The 13,984-nt window shown below is 33.9% G+C and overlaps 1 long non-coding RNA gene across 1 annotated transcript; it reads right to left on the reverse strand.

Annotated features, from left to right (window-relative positions):
• Positions 1 to 12,539: 12,539 nt before the first annotated feature.
• Positions 12,540 to 13,472, reverse strand: LOC143558372 (uncharacterized). The gene is made up of 3 exons (XR_013139731.1): positions 13,338 to 13,472; positions 12,948 to 13,156; positions 12,540 to 12,646 (listed from the first exon to the last, which is right to left on the reverse strand). It is a non-coding gene; the product is annotated as an uncharacterized LOC143558372 (long non-coding RNA).
• Positions 13,473 to 13,984: the final 512 nt, after the last annotated feature.

Below are 13,984 nucleotides of genomic sequence, written 5' to 3' on the forward strand. Positions count from 1 at the left end.
ACTACTTGAAAAGGGAAAGAAGAAACCGCTGGTGATGAAGAACTCAGATCAGAATGTTGTATCATCGGATCACCTAGACAGGTTTGTTGTTACGCTTCAAAAGGGATTCTCTGACAAATACGGTGATCGATCTAGAGTTCTATCTTGGGGTTTCAATGCAGACAAGATTATATTGTGGGTTAAGAGAAAGTCAGGAAAAACTGAGTACTATAAGAAGATGAAAGACTTTGGTTCCTGGACAAAATTGGATTTGAGTGACTTAATAAATGCTCCATTCACAAATCCATCAAATGACAAGCGGGGTATAGACTTCTGGGAATTTCTAAGAAGACAAGTTGATCGAGGTTTCCCGAATATGAAGACTTCCGAATCCTTTTTGAAGAAAGCAAAGGGAGTTCAAGATCCGAGGACGAGAAAAACAATGGTGAATGTGATGTGGCCTCCCACAAAGAAAGCTACTTACATTCCTGTACCAGATGCCATTCCTGATGGCACGTTGGAGAACATGAGATTCTGGTTCTATGACTCTATTACTGCCACAGTCATTATCAAGCTACAAAAAGGGAAAGGTCAATACCGGTTCATTGACCCTAAGGATTTGTTGAAATTTGGAGAAAGGGACATCAAGACTCTCAGCATGTTTCAAATTACAGCTGATCCACTTTTTGAAGCAGCCGCCAAAGAATACACGAGCATGGTTGCGTCTATCATCAACAACAAATTTTGGGCTGAAGCGTTGAAGGATGCTGATATAGACTACATGGAGCATGATTAAGGATAAAGCTACAAACCAAGGGGGAGATTGTTGGGCCAAGTTTTTGTGGTCTGTACTTAATATATTTGTATTGGGCTTTGGGTGGGCTTTTGTGTGTTTTGGGCCAGGTTTTGGTTTCCCTATATATAGATCATATGGTGTATAGGGTTAAGATTGTTGGTTTTGACTAGTTGTTCATTCACATTCGTATCATTGTAAGTTCTTAAGCACCAGACGTATTTGCTAATATACGTGTGTTTTGAAGCAATCTTGTGTCACCATGTTGTGTTAATTCATGTTCTTGAATCACAGAGTATAGGTATTCCGCACCAATACTTGTTATATTGATATCATAATTGTAGTGATCCAGATTCGGGACTTACAAAGACCTTAATTTTAAAATGTTATTGAATTTTAATAATCTAAATTTTGATCTATTGACCGGTATTATCCCAACTTAAAAAATTCCCTAGATTAATCTAAGCTTTCACTCCATTGTCCTCCATTAAACCATTTTTCAACAAAACCTAACCTGGTTAGTTTTAAGACAAAAATATATCATTTCTCCAAATTATGGGGGACACATGAAAAATGTAATTTAACTTAAAAACTCACCATCATGGCTGTCGCCACCCCCGCCACCATCACCGCCGCCACCCCCCACCACCACAGCGACCTCCGTCGCAGCCGCCAAGCGGTGGTGGTTATGGCGACAGCGGAGGTCGTGGTGGTGGTGTTGACGACATCGGTCGCGCTGTTGTCGGCGGCAGTGGCAATGGTAGCGGTGGTGGTGATGGTGGGGGTGGTGGCGGTCGTGGTTGTGAATTTTTAAGTTAAATTACATTTTTCATTTGTCCCCTTAACTTAGAATAATGACATATTTTGCCCGCAAACTGTAAGACCCTAGCCCCGAGGCCCTACATTAGCGTTGGATTTACTCATAAACAGAGTTCTAAATATCATAGTTAATTAAAACTTTTTGCATAATAGATAAACGTCGGCCATTCATTACATGAGTCTTAAATTATAACAATATAAAACATGTCTTTTAATTCAAACATTATTAGCTAAGTCTTCAGATGCCAGCTTCTTTATTCCTTTGTCATGTGTCCCTCTTCAAGCCAGCTGTCTCATCCTACTCACCTGCGTACATACTAAAAGTCAGCTACCCTGAGTGAGTCTAGTTAATCAGGCAACATACATTTATACACTTACTTTCATATACGCATCCGAAGATACATATCACATACTTTATCTAGTTACCTTTCTTTCATACATTCTTTCATACCATCACACTTTCATACTTTCATGCTACATACATAACTATCTTTACCATCTCATATATTAATAGGGTCTGGTTCCGTTCTTTTCTATCGCATATATTATTAGGGTCTGGTCCCTCCTGTCTCAGATATTATTAGGGTCTAGTCCCTTCTATCTCAGATATTATTAGAGTCTGGTCCCTTTTTTTCATACACCCATACATACGTTTCTTTGCATACACATTTCATTACATACTCTTAACCTCTTACATATACCGTTCATACACATTCATATACCATACACATTCACATATTATACACTTACCACTTAAGGTAAGTGTATTAACTATTCACATTGAGTATGCACACAACCCCGAAAACATAACACGGAAGTGGTGCTAGAAACTCACCTAAACTCGGTTCCTTTCATAGTTAATGGTAACTCATTTCTTTAACTGGGCACAGCTAATTGTATAACAATTACACGTATCAATTAACTATCACTACCCGTATTGAATTTCTAGTAACCCTCAACGAACAGGGGTCCGGGGGCAGCGCCCCTGGAAACAGGGTCTAGGGGCGGTAGACCCTAGCAGGGTCTAAGGGGCAGAGCCCCTGGCTGGGGTCGAGCTGGCAGGTCAGCTTGAAAAATTTTTATTTCCATTAACAATCCTTAACACAAATTTCGTTAAATTCTAAAATTATTATATTATTCGCTATCCCATTCGTTATAACGAATGGTCTCTTGTTGAGCTTCATTCGTTATCCCATTCTTTATAACGAATGGTTCCATTCATAACGAACGATTTGATATGAGACGAATGAATGCATAACGAATGACTAAGGCCATTCGTGCTTCCTATAAGACGAATAAGAGAATCATTCGTTACAAGAGCACACAAATGTATCTATAACGAATGGTTCCATTCGTTGTCTCCTCATGGCGAATGAATGGATAACGAATGACGAGTGCCATTCGTTAATTCTGCAGGACGAATGAGAGATTCATTCGTTATAAAGATTCGCGATTGTATCCTTTCATTATGACTACGTAACGAATGACTAGCTATTCGTTTATCATAACGAATGGATATCTGGAATTATCCATTCGTTGTCTTAATGGTCAAAGTCAAAATCGTCAAGAACAATATCAATCAACGGACACCAGATTCTCAATTAAACCTCAAATCTTGATGAAATAACACAAAATTGGTATCGTTGCGCTCGTATACCCAGCGCCTACAAACCCCAATCATCCAGTCATCCAAACATCGCGTTTAAATACAATGTTTGATCATTCTTTAAACCCGGTTCTTTAGGCTAACAATTAACCTATCAAACAATAACGAATTTCGTTGAGAATCGTTGCGTTTGATTCGTTTATACCATTTATGTACAGACCTAGTAACACTAAACGAGCCGAACAAGTTTTCGTTATAAAACGTACCTTAAACGAGTAGGTTTTACGAACACGATCAAATCTTGGGTATATCTTGCTCGTCACGACGCTCTAACACCAGCGAGCTCGGGTATTTTTCTCCGGATCTTGGTTCGGGGTATAGGAGAGTAGGGGTGTTCATCGGATCGGATAACGGATTATTCGGGTTATTCGGATCTGAAGATTTTTGGACCCTATCCGAAATCCGATCCGATCCGAATTAGTAATATTCCTATCTGATCTGAATCTATCCGAATTCAATTCGGATCGGATTCGGATATATCCGAATAATCCGAAATTATCCGAATAATCCGAAATAAACCTAATAAATTTTCCTATTTTTTTTGTTCCTATCATTTAATAGTTTAGAATCACAATAAACATATAAACCGGATAATACGAATTATTCTTAACACAAATTTTAAGTTTACACTTCAAATAATAGTCTAATAAATATACCAAACCGGAAAATAGCACTAAAAACATGTTTTTAATTCGGATTAAACGGATATCCGAATAAACCCGAACAATCCAAATTTTTTTAATTTCCATATCCTAATCCGATCCGAATCCGAATTAGTTATTCGGATATTCAGATGATCCGATCCGAATATCCGAATAAGAATTCGGATCGGTTTATTTGGGTTTCGATTTTGGTTCGGATTTCGGTTTTTTTCGGATTTCTTGAACACCCCTATAGGAAAGTATTTGTGTGTGTTTTTTTAGAGTGTATGAAGGCTTAGAGATAGAATGAGATATTAAGGTTTTAGGGAGGTTTAAGGGGTTATATACCTTTAAGCCCATGGGACTAAGGTCCATCACCATCCCTTATTCCATCTTTTAATGTCCAAGTTCACCCTCTAAAAGTTTATGTATCTAAACTGAAAAACGACACATTATTAAATAAACGAAAATTCCTTTTATTATTATCATCGGAAGTAGGATGTTACAAAAACTCACCAGGCTAGTTTCTGTTACGAAAGTGCTCAGTAGATGCCTATAGAGTGAAAGTTAGTATTAATCTAGAGTGTTTCTTAAGTTGGGATTAATATCGACTAATAGGCCACATTTTAAATTATTAAAATTCAATATCATTTTTCTAAATTGAAGTATTTAATTGCATATTTTACCTTACGTCAACTACTTGAGTCAGGGAATCATTGACATTACTGATTTATATTCTTTAAGCCTTTGGGATATACTAAAATTTATATTCTTTTTTAGTATTTAATGTAAAAAATCATTTTAATATGAAATAATCAAATGGTGCGGATAAGGGGGATCGAATCAATCTACGTATAGATAACACCACCTAGTATATATATTTTTTTCAATCAACCTCTGCCACTACATAGTAACAAAAGGCTTTTAATTTACATCTATCAAAGCCGAAACTAGGGCTAACAATAGAGGGGAAGAGGCACCTATATGAATAGGGTGTATGGCTTTCAAACCATATGGTAACATCATCCAATTTCATGTGGGTAAAGTGTATGGCTTCATTTCATGGCAAAGGTTTGTCACACAACATTGATTCATTATTGGTAATTGAAGAATTAAATGTATTAATAAAGTTTTAGGGTACTTGTGGGTACGTGTTTCCTGTAAGTTTCTGATTTATGGGTAATTAAGGGTAGAAATGAAGTGGCAGCACATGATTAACCAATGCATGAGTAATACCCATTAGTGTCCCTTCCCCTCTTATACACGAGACATGAATATATAATACGCGCCTACACAACTTTAACAAGTTACATGTAAGGCCTTAACATGTTGACACGAATTTACCTGTTAATTTTTGTGACTAAACAGGTAAAATGCATGTTTACATGTTAAGCATCTGATTAGATTTTTATAATTATATATATATATATATATATATATATATATATATATATATAAGATATCCTAAACTCTAAATTTCTAAAACATTCTCACTCTCTGTTTCTCAACCATCACCACACGAACATTCCCTCTCTGGCTTTTGTGTCACTAAACAGGTTGTCAAATATGTGTTTCTAAATAGCTCTTATCGTGCATTATCATGTTTTATCGTGCATACCAGGTAGTAACATGTTCGTGTTCGTGATTGGGATACATGCACACGATAAGTTTTCGTGTCGTGTACATGTATACACATTTTGTGTTTGTATCTTATCGTGTACGGGTATACACGATATAACAGCCCTAGCCAAAACCAAATTTTCAAAAACCAAAATCATTTGGTGTTGATCATCACCATTAACATAGGCCTTGCATTGCCTCTACAATCCATGCGCCGATCATATTGTTGATATCATAATTAATTAATGTGTACTAGGTCACCAATGTCATATAATAAAATCATGAAATCCTAGTTATAACCTTTGTTAATCATAATGGTATTATCACTACTGCAAAATATTTGTATGCAGGTGTCGTGCCATTTAATTATGACGTCATCCGATTGAATCCGGTTCGATCAGTAATCTAATAACGTCGGAACACATCTGGTTAAAAAAACATTGATTGGAACTAAAAAGACAACTAAAACTATGACTACCCCTCCAATATTAGCCATTGTTTTCAACTTCAATCGGCCAACATTGTTTCTTCTTTTGAAATATTGTCAAATTTGATTTTTCTTTTTCTTTTTCTTTTTACAAGGAAACTTGACTATTCATAAATAAAGTGAAACATTAGTTCAGTAATACAATGGCTAAAATCGACCAACTCACGCTAATGGTTGATTGAGTAGGTTTGGTGTGTCCCTGAGTGATGGTAGCTTTTGGTTGTTTATGCTTGGTTGGTTTTGTTCATTACCATACACTTGTTTCTTTTAGTTGCAATGCACGTGTTTGAGACATTCCATGCGGCCAAAACTAAATCATCAACCTTAAATAATTATCAAAAGTTTCATTGATTTTTTTTCTTTCTCAAAATGATAAAAGAACCATGATACACATAAGATCAAATAAAAGATTTTTTTTTTTATAAAACGTGTAAGAAAGGCTTTTGACTTTAACGTAATTTTTGTAGATTTTGTTTTACATCAAACCTATTGTTGTTTCAAGAGATTTAGAATATATACCTGTCTTTAAAAAAAATACCAATAACAAAGAATAATTTTTTTTCAAATTTTAAATAAAAAACTACTAGCAAAGTGAAGTGGGGGTGTGCACAAAACCGAATTAACTGACCAATAACCAAATTAACCGATATAACCAAACTGTACCAAAAAATGGTGGGTCGGTTTAATGATTTTATGAAAACCAAAATAGTGGATCGGTTATGGTTAACAAGGTTTTCATACCCACCAAAAACTTATCCAAACCAATTATATGTATTTTTTTAATCTTCCACATTATATGCATTTTTTTAATGACATGCAATATACTAATATAATTGTGTATTAACAATTTATTCCATGTTTTAAAAAAACTTTAAGCCCAAATAAAGCCAAATTATATAGTTTTGAGCTATCTTTAGCTAGACCCAAATACATAAAAATCGATTAATCAAAACCACCATTAACAATAGATTATGATTATGGTTACCAATTCTGACATCTTGATTATGGTTATGTTTTAGGCCAAACCGTTAAGTGTGTAGTTCATAAATTACTGTAACTCTTTTTATGTGTATAAATATATAACAGATTAAAATGGTTCACTACAATGAAATTATAACATATTGTAATGAGTTAGCTTTGCTTTGACCTCAAAACGACCCGGTCCAGCAATCATTTAACCTCACATGGTGGGTTATGCAAACGTGTTTGCTAAGTGGTTAACACAATGACCATACACGAAATGGACTTAAAACTGTATTATAGAGTTACACATTTACACTCACATTTTTCAGCTGGTTATGATATAACAATTAAATGATTTTTTTTAAATTGCTTTTGTATAAGTATAATCTCTAGCTTTATATTAATCATTTAAACTATGTTTAGTTAGATCAAACATGATCGGGTAAGAGGCTTTGAACCAAATAGACTTATAAGTCGTGTAATAAACTTCAACATTAAGGAACGAAGAACAAAAATAATAATTTGTGTCAGTTTAACGAAGATAACAACTATCACTACGTTGTTGATGGGTTATATCAATCATCCCCTTACGCTTCATATGAATATGAAGACGACTTATAGTAGATAGCAAAGAAATGATGATTACAACTATTTAGGGCCATTTGGTTTTGTTTGTCAAATAATTGGAATATTTTAATAAAACGGTATTAATTCTAGTGAAAAATTATAAGGTGTTTGAATTGAAATTTATTGAAATGTGAAAACAATAAAATCACATGACTACCCTTAAATCTTAATAATCCCTTATCTAGTCCGTATCCACCCACTCAAGAGCACATCCAATGATATGTCTGTGAGCCCAAGTCCGGATCAAGTTTGCCACTGTAGCCATGAACGGACTTGAGGTGAGCACCTTCGTCTCACAAGCTAGCACGCGTGAACACACACACACATGTGTATAATTTTAATATATTTTTAGTTGGGTTGCTTGGAAAGTGTACATTTTGTTAGAGGTTTGAAATATGTGGCAACTGAGGGGGAAATTTGTAAAGTTTGGCGTGGAGATGCTCTAATATGATCTCTCATCCCTTCCCTAAATCCACGCTCACATCAAATCAGACATGAGGCAAATGACGCGACTGCAAATAACCAACACAATGAAATTGTCGACGGTTTCAGTAGTACTAGTTGTCAGTAGTTTCACATGTATCGGTTTAGTCTCACTGATTATCCCTAGATTTCTTGTGGTTTGTCAGTGTTAAGAGGTTTTGGTACACATCAACCAGTGTCTTTTTAGGTTAACTTATCGTTGTAGAAAATGTGAAAACAAAATTCTAAACAAATGAAAAATAATTTGTATCAAACAATTCATCCAAAACTTCTTATTTCACACTCATATGATTTCCCATCTTATAGTTGTTTTTGCATTTTATCCAAACACATGCTAATGTGGCAAACATTCCTAATGTTAATGGGTTAGATGGGCCCGAGAATATTGAGAAAATATATAAGGACTTTACTAGTGTTTATAAAATGTTTCGTATCATACACAACTGACTTAACTATATATAAATGTCAAAGAGGTCTACCACTCTACAATCATGGATAAGGTTAGAATATAAAGAACAATAAAAATGAGAAGAGTGAGAAATAATTTAATCCACTGATCTTATACTAGCATCCACTGATTTTATATTAGCATATATTCCATGGGTCACACGGGTTAGAAAAATTTGTTTTTTAAACATATTAATAAATATAATATGTGGAATTTTCAAAAACAAATAATTAAATATGTAAACATGTAACTTAAATATGACATACAAGATGAAAAATATTTAAAAATTTATTACAAACTTTTAAATGCTTATTTGTATACAATATTTGACGTTGCATTTGAAACACTAACATCCCTATCTAGGATTACAACTGTAAGGTCGTTTCGTCTTACAACTGTTGATAATGCGATATTCAATTGAGCATTTGTAAAAGCTTGTTTTATAATTTAAGAAAAGATGGACTTCATATTTGAATGTGTAAACCTTTTACCTTGAAAATATACATCACCGTGATTGTTTTACTTGTGTAATGAAAAGGAAAAAAAAGTAACTAAGACCAATACATTCAAAATGTGAATGACTTCATATGTTTTTGGCTTTATAACATATTGAAAGTTGGAAATTATTTATTTCTTATTAAAACTTATATCAAGTACATGCAATTCTATCAATTAAAGGTAATTGGTAATTCTCTATTTAAATGCAATAGTTAACTGAATAATTGATAAGTTAAGTTTAAGTAAAAAAAAATAAAAGTTATCATAAAAGTTAACATATTAAGATATAAAATATAAAGTTTATTCACATATCTTTCGCATGTAAAACTACCATATTATCGTTTAAGTTTAACTAAACAGTGTTTATTTAACTCTTTTACATTTACATTTAAGAATAACTGCAATAAAATAAATAGTATGAGTGAAAATTTACAATTCTAAACAAAGAATATCTTATTATGTGTCTTGTTTTCTTTCTTCCTTCAATAATGTTCAATAGTAAATCTCTTACTCTGATAGACCTGAAAATTACAAAATAAAAAAGAACATTAATGTTATCCATAGACTAATAAGCAGGGAACCATAGATATTGTTATGATTTTATTAGTTATTCAAACCGAAGTAACCTACCACCATTTAATTGCTTACGCATAATACCAGTTTGGTCATCTGTGTTTGTTATCACACTATCGCTTTGGAAAAAGAAGTCCAATGATCATAACATATCACTTTTATGACCTTGTTTGATTTGATCTTCCTACCAATTATAGGATTACCTCAACATATGTTGGCTTTTTTTTTCGAGTTCATAATTGTTTGATGAAAAGGTTGAAAATGTGTATTTGTCTCAATAATTAACCACTATTTTAAATTTCAAAAGGTTAGAAAGTTAAAAAGACACGTTTATAGATTTTTGGTCCTTTGCAGTTAAGGTCAAATAAGATATCGTGATCATTTTATGAGATTAAATGTTGATGACTATTTGAATAAATAAAAAAACTGAATATGAAAGTTTGAAATATATGTGTTTAGAAGTTACTTTAAGCAAGACTCTTTGAAGTCTTTTGGGTAGAGACTTACTTTAATACCTCTTTGGTGCGGAATCTTAAAATACACAAATTTTTACTTTATATATGGATATGGTAAATAAGTTAAAAGCTAGTTAACGATTTTAATTTTTTTACCATGAAAACAACCCATGTTAACCCAAACCCAAATTGATACTTAAAAAAAATAAATTAAATTAATAAAGAATGACTCGTTTTAAGTCGGGTAAGTTAAGCAGTTAACACGAAACAAAAGCCCTACCTGCTAGACATTATAGTAAACAAACATAATTAGCAAAAAGTATATGGTATTTTGGGTGTTATCTCTTAGATGCCATGGATTTCGGGTCTGATGTCGGTGTAGACAGATGTAGGGTTTTGGTACTGTAATGATACATGAGTCTTAGTCCACACTAATAGTTGAGTTTACCCAAGTTTATTGACCTCATTACACTTGACTTAGTTGGATGCAAACTGATTAGTAGCAAACTGACCTGTAATCATAAATTTGACTTGCATGGTCAAAATTTGGCTATCTAATCCTAAAACAATATTGTAAATTCAAGCCTGAAATTAGAATCATTGCTTCGTGTTGGCAGTTTCTGATGCTATAACAAATCTATAACAACCTACAACCTAAATTGAACCTTAATAAAACCAAAAAATTGTAACAAAAATCACTAACTTTGTTCATGAACAGACATAACCAGAAATTTTAACATGGAGGGTCGTAATACAAAATTTTATTTTTGGTCACAATTACTATTTTACTGCATAAAAAACTTAAAAAATGTTAGACTGAGGGGTGTGGGGGCTTCAAAGGAGGCGCTAGAGCCTCTCCGCTCGCGCCCCTAGGCGCTAATACCACACCAAATGGGCGCTAGAGGGGGCGCTACCGAGGCGCAAACACCACCCGTGAGCATGGTAGCGGGAGAAGAGAGAGAGAGGATGTGGGGCTTTAATATAGGCGCTAGACGGGCGCTACCCACACCAGGGGCCAGGGGCTCCAACACCCCCCTTATCCAGTTTCTCTCTCTGCCACACGTCATAATATTATTGGTTCTTGGCTCTGCTGGAGCCCCACTAGAGCCCCCACACCCCTTAGTCTTAGTCTAAGTTCTTTTTGTGGAAAATATTTAATTCAGAAACTTAACCGTAATTTATATAATTAAAAGAAGTAACAAAAAGAATAGCATATGAATGACAATAAAATAAAGACAAAAACACTTTTTAAAATATTCCCGTGAATCATTACACTTTACCAGAAAAAAAAACAGTAATTTTCATTTGACTTTGCATCTTTTAGGGGGTGTTTGGTACAGAGAATGAAATTGTAGAGAAATGGAATAGGTAAATGGAATTGCAGAGAAAGGGAATTGGTCTGGAGAATGAGAATTGACTGTTCTGTTTGGTAGTACAGAGATTTCAGTAGAGAAATATAGTTGAGAATCATTTCTCTTGTTTGGTACATAGAAAATAAACAGAGAATTATATCAACTTTATCATTAGCACAAGTATTTTTTTCATAACAAATATTTATTAAAAAATAAAAAACATACAAAAAGATGCATAAATTCCAACCAAAATATGCATTGATCAAACCAATTCACATACAAAACATAGTTTTTAAGCAAAAAACATCAACCATAGTTAAAACCAATTCACATACAAAACATACTTCAACCATACACAACTATCCCATTGAACCATCGGTATACAACTCGACCATCTCAATTTTCTCTTCTATTGTCAACGCAAGAAAAGAACGTCCTAGATCCACATCTTTACCAATTAATTGAGCTGCTTTGAACCGTTTTTTCGTAGTGATACATAAGTTAACAATTCAACAATCTCAACATCTTTACCAATCAAATAAGCGGCTTGACATTTGACTGACCTCTGCATAAGTTAACAATTCAACAATCTCAATTAATTAACCACTTCCTCAAAATTATTTTATAAACAAGGTGTCACATTATAAAAGCACAACATTTTGACCAATTTTATAATGGCATTTTATGATAAAATACTATAACATATAAGATAATCATAAACTAAACATCACACTTAATTTCACTATGCTATACTACTTCCAAACCCAAAAACATGCAATATCTGACTATACACATATTAGTTTAACGATTATTTTACTACTAATTAAAAATAAAGAAACGAACTTACGGTCCAATTTTTCACCAACGCCAAGAACTTCTTGTACGTTACGAGTCATAATTTGGTGAACCTCATAAAGTTCATCATTCAACTTAGAAATGTTCCTCTGAGTTCTTGTGTCCTGGTACAGTTTATTAGTCCTCTATATAAATGTATCTATTCAACAAATTAAAAAGAAGCAATTAAGCACAATACCATAATAACAAAAAAAGCAAAATGAAACATAAAACAAGTAATATCTTACCAAATTTTATGAAAGCATACGGTCTTGCAGCAGTTTCAATTTGATTTCCATAACACGCTCGAATTCATTCTTAAGATCTTCAAGATATTGGAAAGCAAGTTTCTTCGGATAAGCACGATCACACATTGTTAAATAACAAACACGCCCTTCAATAATATAACTGATTACATAAGTTAAGGAACCTAATGCATATGATTTAGCATTTTATATGAAAATTAGCGTACGAAAAGGAATGCTAAAAAAACACTAGCACAAACTTGGTAGCCAGACCGTGAGTAGCCAGTCTGTGTTTGTTCGTTTGTGTTTGTGAACCGTTCACAAACAAATCCAATTTCTTAACGAACAAAAAATTCCGTTCGGGTTAGGTGTTCGTGAACCGTTCGCTTATCCTATAATAGCTTAACGAACGAATATGAACACGCAATCATGATATTAAACAAGTTAGGGCAAATGTAGTATACTGGAAAACATAAGGGCCGGTTTCAACGGACATCCTGGATGCATCATTTTGTCCCCTCGAAAGATTCTTAAACAATGCTTTAACTTGCTGTTTGTAGAACTCTGCATCCTGCAAATCGCGACCGTCGTCAAGTCCTTCGGCTAACGGAAGGCCATCAGTGACACGTGCAATCATTGTCAGCTTCACCATCTTTAGTTCGAGAAGCTGTCACTATAATAATAATAAATCACATAACAATAATATTATAACAGATCGATACAAACAAGATGAACATTATTTTCTATCCTATTTCACAATTCATTCAGGTGAGCATAATTGATCGAGAATTAACTTGATTCAGGTGAACATAATTGCAATTTGATCTGGAAAATAATAAGAAATTGAAGATTACCTCATGCGTATGTGATAGGATCCGACGGATTCGAAACGGATCCAGAAGAAGGCAAATTGAATTGCGATTAGGGTTTTGGTGATCGAAAAATTGGGGATGCAGTCCAAATAGAAATAGAAATACAAATAGAAAGATCGAACAGCAGGGAGAATTCTTTCCATTTCTCCGCTTTTTTTAGAGAAACGAAATTAGAGAAATGGAAATGGTTTATTTCCATTTCTCACCTCTTTCTTTCATAAACAAACAAGAGAATTCTTTCCAATTCCATTTCTCACCCCTCAATTCCCTCTACCAAACACCCCCTTATTCTTTATTTTTTTCAAATACAAATTAATAACAATATTCTCTTTATTCTTCTATCATCTTTTCACTCTTCTAACGGCCACCGTTGCTCTTACTCGTTGGAAAAAAACCACTTATTTTGCTCTTTTTATTGTAACTATCACAAAATATAAGAATTCGAGTGGTCAAACCCTAAAGAAATGACTTCCATGATAAAACCCATATCAAGGATAGTTATGGTCGCCGGAGGGTCATCAGACCCTCCTGTAGTTCTGCCACTGCGAATAGAGATTTAAATGTGATAATGGTTGAAAACGTACCTTGATTGAATGAAAGAGAAGCGCGTTGAGGATGCATCAAAATCT

This window comes from Bidens hawaiensis, unplaced genomic scaffold (genome assembly GCF_021521415.1).
Source record: "Bidens hawaiensis isolate Kalapana, Puna unplaced genomic scaffold, B.hawaiensis_p1.1 tig00019446_1, whole genome shotgun sequence".
Lineage (NCBI taxonomy): Eukaryota > Viridiplantae > Streptophyta > Magnoliopsida > Asterales > Asteraceae > Bidens > Bidens hawaiensis.